The sequence below is a fragment of the Malania oleifera genome, chromosome 10 (genome assembly GCF_029873635.1).
Source record: "Malania oleifera isolate guangnan ecotype guangnan chromosome 10, ASM2987363v1, whole genome shotgun sequence".
Classification (NCBI taxonomy): domain Eukaryota; kingdom Viridiplantae; phylum Streptophyta; class Magnoliopsida; order Santalales; family Ximeniaceae; genus Malania; species Malania oleifera.
Genome location: NC_080426.1, coordinates 90129281 through 90138524, shown reverse-complemented (window position 1 = coordinate 90138524; position 9244 = coordinate 90129281). Strand labels below are relative to the sequence as shown.

The 9244-nt window shown below is 37.1% G+C and overlaps 1 pseudogene; it reads right to left on the bottom strand.

Annotated features, from left to right (window-relative positions):
* Positions 1–261: 261 nt before the first annotated feature.
* LOC131166825 (squamosa promoter-binding-like protein 12) lies at positions 262–8433 on the bottom strand (annotated as a pseudogene).
* Between the last annotated feature and the right edge of the window lie 811 nt (positions 8434–9244).

Genomic DNA, 9244 nt, shown 5'->3' with positions numbered 1-9244 from the left:
TGGCGAATATACTCACAAAGATAGTATCCACAAAAAACTTCTATAACTCACTCGACAAGTTAGGCATAAGGGATATCTATGCACCAACTTGAGGGGGAGTGTTGGCGTGAGATGTTATATTTGGGAAATTATAGGAACCTATTTAATGTAAAATCCCATATTTCCAGGATCAACCATGATTTCAGCAAACAAAATTAGTGTGTAGCCTAGAATAGCTCCTCTGTATCTATATATATGTGTACTCAAGTTATAAAGAGGATATATAGAAACAAGGAGTAATCCATTTTAACAATATTATGATTCAGTTAGTCGTGTATGAACCAAAAGGTACATCAAAGTGGGGGGTTTTTGCACAGGAAGAACTGATTTGATTCCAAAAATCAGTTGATTTGATTGGAATAAAAGCAACCAATGTCATAAGGTGCTTTGAATAACTGGAACTCCTGGAATTGACTGCTGCCCCTGTTCTTCTCGGAAGATAGTTGTTCATCCTGCAAACATTCTGACGAAGAAACAGCCCAGCTCTGTGATTCTGCATGCAGCACGGCCTGGGAGACACTGGCTTGATTTGCATGCATTAACTGCTCCAGAGAACTGGGTTTGTGGTCATTCAAACCCCACGAATTATTTGACAGAAGAGAGAGAGCACGCTGACGATCTGGTGCTGCATCCAAATTCGAAGCAATAGCATTTGCTGCTAAACCTGTAAAAGATTGTCCTGCATAAGCGCAACAGAAGGAAGAGAATAGAAAGCTTGGCAGATCCATACACATAAACTACATTATATGGCAAAATCATCCTTCACTGTGTCTTGAATTATTATTTTACTACATTTTCTAAAATCTCAACTGATTAGTGGATATGCAAGGAGATGTCTGAAAAATATGTTAGGTTACAAAAGTTGAGTCTTCAAATTTTTTTCTGTTTCCATACCTAGTCCCACCAGCATTAAGAGGCAAACCATAATCATCCAAAGTAGAGTTGACCTAAGGTCCCTCAGTTGTTTAGAATCTAACCAGCTGTCAACATGATAAAGTGCCCAGCATAATAAAAACTACTTACACATATCTAAGCAACAAGCAAGAAGGAATTGAGGAAAAAAAATGCAACAATCACTTAAACAAACATTGGGGTATAGTTCTTATCTATTACCATTCTGTTCGAGTTGGTCATTAGATCTTTAATTTCTTTTTTTAAAGCAAGGATTTTGCTCCAAAAGCTCAGATTTACTTTTATTAAGGAACACCAGCTAACAAACATAACAAAGCTGTAAGTTATGAGTAAACCCCAAGTTTCCAACTATCTGGTCCTGCTATACACATACACACACATACACATGTAAATATATTTATGAATATATAATTAAGATGGTATTAAGCCAATTGATTGGTATTGTTTACTAAATCAAGTTTTCAGAAAAAAAGGTTCAATTGAAGATCTAGCTGATAGTTTTATGAAACTTCTGTCACACTCAAGACACTGGGAAACATTCCGATAAAAAGGAAACTGTAAGGACAAATAGTTAAAATTTCGTTATAAAACAAATGAATAAAACCAAACCCATCTGAATGATCATTATTATGGTTAACCTATCAGATGAAACCTACCAGATGGTGAATTGATCCTTATCCTTTATACCAAAATATCATTTAGTAGCAGTTATTGTAGAAGCACTTACAGAACTTATCACTTAAAATAAGTGCTTGTGCAATAAAGTGGATCTGCTATGTTTCCAAAAAGTACTGGAAGAGAACCACTTTTTAAAGTGGTTTTTGTGAAGCTAAAAAAATGGCTTTTGGCCACCTGAAAAGTGGCATTGTTCATGCACAGTGGTACGATGTTAATTTTATCCTCCGCCTCTACATGATGCCGCACACTGCTGCTGTGGGCCCTTTCATCCTCCTTGTGCTTGTGGACCTGTGTTGGCACTGCCACCACAGTGGCTCTGCCAAACTTGCTTTCTCACTACTCCCGCAACAAGTTTAATATGGATTCAAGGCGACTGTAAGCATCTAGTTCCAGACTCGAACCATAGGCATCAACAGCAAGGAGTCCAGGCCAGATGTAGGACACCACGAGCCAAGAGATCTTTCTTGCACTGTAACCACCACCTACTACTGCAGCACCATTGGGGCGCTGTGTGAGAATTAGATTTGATTTGGTGAACTATGGAATTGCTTTTGCGTATTTGGTGTTGACAGGATTAGTGAAGGGTTTTATGCAAAAATGATAGGATTTAGATTGTGTGGGGGGAGGGGCGTAGAGGAAAAAAAGCAAAGGGCAGTGATGAATTAAAATAATCCAAGCTTATTATGTCAATAATAACTTAACTAATAATAATACAATTAACATAATAACTCAGACAATATTAATTAAAAAAGAATTTAATTAATAATAATATTACTAACATGCTTTAATAATTACATATTGTTGTTGACAAATTTTACTGGAGCTTAACTTCAAATGGCACTTATTCTTTTCATTCCGCTTGGGACAATATCAGGGGAAAGAAGAATCCTGTCATGTGGGCTAGTGCTGTTTTGTTGAAAAACAGTATTTTAAAGCATGATTTTGTTACATGGTTAGCTGTTTTAAACAGGTTGAATACCAAAGATCGAATCATGGCTTGGGGTAAATGCAATGACCCTAAATGCAGTTTGTGTGGAAATGATGTTGAATCCAGGAACCATCTATTTTTTGAAAGCCCTGTTCTTGGACAAGTTTAGCATATTGCAAATTAGAAGCTTCATTTGAAGGGGCTTTGTTGAGTTGGGAAGAGAACTTGAATGGACTCTGGTGTTATGGGAAATTTTAAGATGGAAATTGTTGCCAAAATGAGTTGGGCAGCAGCAATCTATCACTCTTAGAAAGCCAGAAATCATTTTATTTTTGAAGGAGCACCAGTTCATCCAGATCTAATAGCCAAACAAGCTACTAATGATGTTATCTTAGCTTGTTCAAGGAAGAAGGACTTCGAATTCTTGTCTTAGTTTCATGGTTGTTTTGTTTTACTGTTTGTTGTTACACAGTTAGCTATTTGTTACATGGTTAACAAAAGCACCAGTTTATGCTTTTGTTACATGGTTAGCTGTTTGTTGTTGTACTGGATTGCCACTTCCCAGCTATTTATTTGATGTGCTTAATTCTTCCTAAAACAAATAATTACATATTATTTTAACATTACAAATTCATAGTTATATAATATTGTATTATTTATTGTATGAATCATATGTCAAAATATAATATTATTATTCATCATAACTTATTTTAACATCTCTTATCTAGTTTATCACTTACCATCAACACTATCAAATTCAACACTTTTTTTCAGTTTCATCACTTTTCCATAGTTCTGCAGAATGGCCCCTTAAGTGCATGAGACCTAATGAACTTTATGGGTCAAACTACACCTTAGGCAAGTCAAACTAACAAACATGATAACAATAACAATAATAATAATAATAATAAAATCGCTATAGGCTTACTGCCAGAATTTGTAACTTTCTTTATATATCCAAAATAATTTTAATTTTCTAGTAGATAGAACAAGGTTGTTTATGTCATTCAAATCATATGGAGATCCATTGAGAAACTTGGGACTTGAAATTTTAACATTTGCTATATTTTCCTCGCAACAGAGATGCCTAAGCAGTAAGAGAGTTAATATTATTGCAGGGGAACTTTTGAGAAAAAAGGGTGACCATATCAGGAGAAAATATCTACTGCGAGGCGGTGATGGCATCAATGGCATAACAATAGAAGCTAGGCTGTGGCATTTCCAGGCCAGAAAGTAGATGCATCAAGATTTTTGGTATATATAGCAACATTGTCAGTAATGGAGTTTTAGAATAGGAGCAGCAGGGGTAGTGAAATCCAAAAACAGACACTGAAATGCACTCATCCAATTAAAGATTTGGGATAATAAAAACTGAATATCAATTTGATGGAATAAATGACCATTAGAGGTAAAATAAAACTGTAAAAGCCAGCCATCATTATTGGGAATTAAAGTGTGCTAAATTTGGAAAAATCTTAATCCTAGTTATTGCATCATTACGAAGAACTTTCCTTTTGACAGAAGCGGTAAAGGTTCAACACAGTACAGTTTTGAGGAAATCTACCTTGATCAAGGACATGATTGGTACCACCCTTGAAAGATGAGACCCCATGCGAGTCAAAGTGTAGTGTAGAAATGGCATTTGACATTTCATCAGCAGGCAAATGCAGCTGTCTACCAATACCTCCTACTTTTCCAGAACCCAGCAGGGAACCGCTGCCTGGCGTCACCATAAAGCTGCATGCAGCTTGCCATGTTGAATTTGCAGCAGGAACAGGACCCCTGTTCAAAACATAGTTCATTGGCTGCCTCTCACCTGTAGAAATTAAAAGAAACACGAGTAAACAGCAGCTATTAGTACCAGAGTAGATGGAATTTTGATTCCAATATGCTGACAAGCTCCTTAAAAAAAATAAACAGAAATATATACAATATGAAAACTGGTATTAGCACCATATAATGATGAAGACAGCACTGCAGACTTGAACTGGATTGGATCAGGCTGTGGCCTGCGACGCCGTGCATTGTGATCAAAAAGGCGCCTACGACAGCTTCGCTTTTTATCGTCAAACTCCGATAAATCATGGAACCTTCAACATGGATACCAAAGCATTTGGTATATAAACATTCTTAAACAACAATTTAAAGCTAACATCAATTGAGGCAAATTGTTGCACAAACAAAACAATAACATGGAGGCATTTTGAACACCATGCAATCAAGCTCAATCGTGGGTAGTCAACAAGAAAAGCTATTCAAAAATTATTTTCATTATTAAGGTTCAATCAACAAAGGTTCATATAAGAAACTTGCCTGCTGCACTGTTGACAAAACCGGCGCTCCATGCCAGCTACAATGACCTTTGGACTTTTGGAATGGCTTTCACAGATTCTATGCCTGCGATGGTAATCTTTAGCTGATCTGAGGTCAAGATTGCATCCTTCAACTTGACAATGAGGGGTCTGCGTTCTTTGATATGAAGTCCTAGATCTCTTTGTGGCAGCAGCAGATGATGTGGAAATTAAGGACAAAGAAGAGACATTAGATGTGCTAGCAGTACAAATGTTCTCGAAGTAAATCCGCTTACCAAGATTTAAACCAATCATTGGTTCACAAGAGCCAATTGAAGCTTCCAATCTAGGAAAATTCCCACCACTATCTACCTTGGAAAACTCATTCGTCGCACTAAAATCTTTTGGAGAAGTGTCAACAGTTGTAAATGTCTTAACTCCTTCCATAGATGAAGAATTTGCAGAAGTCGAGATGAAGCTCTTGGATGAAGAACCATGCCCCAGTTCAGAGCTGTAGAAGCCAACACCTCCAGATGAGTAAACAGATCCACTGTCAACTCCTCCATCTCCTTCAATTTCATGGTTTGATGATTGTAGCCGTTTAGGAACTTCAGTGGCCTTGGCAATGTATAATGACACGCTCTCCCAGTCCTGCTCTGAGGGAGCTTTTGAGTTCCACGCCATCACAAAAAAGGCATCATAAATGAATCTTAAACACAGTTCTCCATAAAATGTGCAAATAATTCTCTGTCAAACACCAGAACCTGCATGCATTAGCTTACACGCATGTTTAAGAAATAAATTGTAGCCATTCATATGAAGCTTGGACAGAATGCTATCAAAACATACACAATTATGAACATGCAGGGAAGGGAGGAAGTAAAGGGAAAAATTATATTGCAGACAATGCATGTGCATGTTGGTCATCCGTGATGCCAAAAAACATGTAAAGCTTAATAAAAGTTCAGAATAATTTGAAAACCTCAAATCTAGGAATTGTAGGTGGAGCTCATTAAGAAAAAAAGTAGCGAATCCCTTTGTGTTCTCTTCAAAGGGAGAGAGGGAGAGAGAGAGAGAGAGAGAGAGATTAGATAAGCTTGTTCCTTACTTGTGCCTAGAAGATACCCACGGTTGCTGCTAAATCCAAGTGATGAAAATAGAGAATGCATTGTGAAAACAAGATCAGTTGGCACTTCATTATATCTATCACTTTCAGCCAATTGGTCTTAGATTTGTAATATCCCTTCCACCAACCAAAGGTGTTAAATTCAATTTTTCAGACACCTCCATGTGAGAATGATGGGGATCTACCTTCATCCCATTTCAGCTAGGACAAATGTGCTAGGCAGATGCCACTGGAATGGTCCCATCACCATGTTCACAGAGACACCACTCAACACCGAACTTCCGAGGGACTTAAAATCACAGAGTAACAACTAGCAAAAGCATCAAGTATTATACAAATGTCACCAAAATTCAGAACAATTGAGCAAAAAGTATCATTTTGTCCCCAAAAATTTCTCTCCTTTTTTTTTTTTTCTTTATAACTGTGAATTACTGTTACCTTTCTTGCCATGTAAGCAAATTGATTTACATCTACAAAAGAGCAACTCTATTTATATCCCCTGCAACCCACAATATTCACAGTAACTTTGCTCTGGGAAAATCTCAACACAAGCTGCCAAAAAAATGTTACTGTCTTATAAAGTGGCGGTTGAAGCAGCATTCAAGTCATGAACTGTCATTATCAAATCCTAGCTGGAATTGATCAAGGAGATCCAATAGCTTGCAGACAGATACATACAGGTCCATGTTGGGCTTTTGTGGAGCCTAGTTGTGTTTTATTTTGGATGACGACTCGACCTCTATTTAATTAGAGATTTCCATCCTAAGGCTTAGTCCATGAGTGCTGCGGTTTGGGCCTTACACAAGCCGTACTTGTGGGGGTCCGGGGGCAATGCCCTCAGGAAAATTTTGGAGCCCATTCGGAACGGAACCCTAGGCGCAACATATAAAAAGGATTGCTTTCGGGTGATTAGGGTTCGCGTTGTTGTACCTGCGAGAGAGCGAGAGGGAGAGCATTGTATCGCCGCACTCTCTGTGTTTTCTTCCTGATAATATTAAAATCCCTGCAACTCCGTGGACGTAGGCAAAATTGCCGAACCACGTAAATATTGTCTTGTGCGTGTAATTGATTTTTCTTTGGCGTTATTTTTATTCTATTTTGTTTCTCACAGGTTTCGGGAATTTGTTCTTTATTCCCAACAGTCCACAAGAATGCGCATTTTTAATGTTTCTCTAAAGTGGACTCTCATCTAGAGACGTGTTCCTGAAACAGCTCTAAAGAAATCCTCACCCCACCCTCTCTTCCCCTGTGTATACAAAAGCCAAGAGGGAAAAGGCTTATGGAAACAATGACAAATCAAGGGAGTTAATGAATATCCCATTATTGAGCATCCGAAACTAAAGAAACATTGAGAGCAAGTACAAGCAGCTTAATTTAACCAAGCGCAAAACCATCATTGCTCCAACCAACAATGCAACTGTCCCACAAAGCTCTCCCCCCCACTTGAGCTGTTCCTCTCCACGAAAACAACTCACTTCACTAAAGCGCAAGGCATGATGAACAGATTGAAATGTTACAAAAAAAATGGAGTTATAAGTGAGTGAGATTCAGAAATTGCAGAAACATTTTCATGAGGCGGCTGGAGTGCAACTCCATGGATGGGAATGGGGTCAGTAAAAACATAGCTTAAATTAAATATTAAATATGGAGGTGACATATTTATGTAGTTCCTTAGGAGCATTGATTCCAGTCTTCTACAAGAAAAAAATAAAATAAAATAGAAGGCTCCCGTATTTTTATCTGGCTAAATAGTACTTCTACTTTCACCCATTAATTGATTTATCTTAGCAAAAGTGGTCCATTTATCAATTTTAATAGATCAAATATCAAAAACACAATTAAAAAAAATGAAGAAAGATTTTGCTGACGAACGTTCTAAGAACACTTGTTGCCAACTATTTTTGTATTTAAAGCAACTGCTGTTATTAAATGTACTGGTTTGCCCCACATTAATAGAAAATTTTCCTCAACAAAGCAGAATTAACTCAAATAAAGAAAATTAGCGCTTTAAATGAGTACTATGAATATCCTTTTTGAAAAAATGAGTAGTATGAATGAAACCATTGACCAAAAAATAATCTAGGGTTTATTTCACATTCGTATATGAAGCAGTCGATAAATAAAAACAAATAAAAGAGTAATATTAATGACAAGTATGAAAAGCTTTCCCCCGTTCTCACAATACACCCAATGATAAACTAGGGAAACCCCCCAAAAAAAAAAAGCAAAAAACGAAGAGAGAGAGAGAGAGAGAGAGAGAGATAAAAATAGATTTTGATCTATGATACCACACCAGTAGAAGAAAATAAATGGGAAGAAGGAAAATTGGAGAACTTACGAGGCCTGTAGGAAAGAGCAAGGGTATCATGTGCTAGCTTTGGGGCTGCCTTTGCCATGAGGTTGAATCTCTGCAACCACTGATGCTGCCGCAGCGCAGAATCATACGCAGAGCATAGAAGAGATATACGGAGGGAGAGAGATAATACCACTACCAGGATTATAATAATTTACGATAAGATTAGAACTGAGACAATGAATTTTAACTAACCACTTTAACTAAAAATTTAAGTATCTTGTGATTTTTACTAGGTTACTCTTTTTCTTTTATCTTCTTAAATTTTTAATTAAGATTTCAAATTCCACAATGCATTTAGTCTCTTGAAAAATATTCCTACTAGTCGCATTGGGTGGGATTATTTACATGAATCATTTTTTATTAGTTCACTCGATCGAAAACATTTTTCTCTACTAGATTAATAGCTATTAAGTACTTTCTCACCACCTTATTCCAAGTTATTTGCGGTCTATCCCTACTCTTATTCATGCCAAAAACAACAACTAACTCACTTCTCCTCCCAAGTGTGCTACTAGGTTTGTATTTCAAATGTTCAAAGCATCTAAGTTGTCCTCCCTTATTTTATCTTCGACTAGTGCTATGCCTAGATTATTGCATATATGGTCGTCCTTAGTTCAAATTCAGTAATAATAGCACCCTCAATGATGGAAAGATGTTCACAACTCAATTGTTGTGTTTTGTGGCTCATATCTTTGAGTGGATGACTTACACAAGGAAGAAAAATATAGTAGAATCAGCATTGTAGGAAATCGTCGACGGTTTGCTCCAATTGTCGACGGTGTGGCTAAGGATTTTAGAATTTTGCTCTCGGGTTTAATCCGTTGACGAAAGTGTTTGAATATTGCTTCAAATCATCGACGGTTTTGTTCTAGACAGCGAGACTGATTTCAAAATTTGAATGTGAACATTAAGTT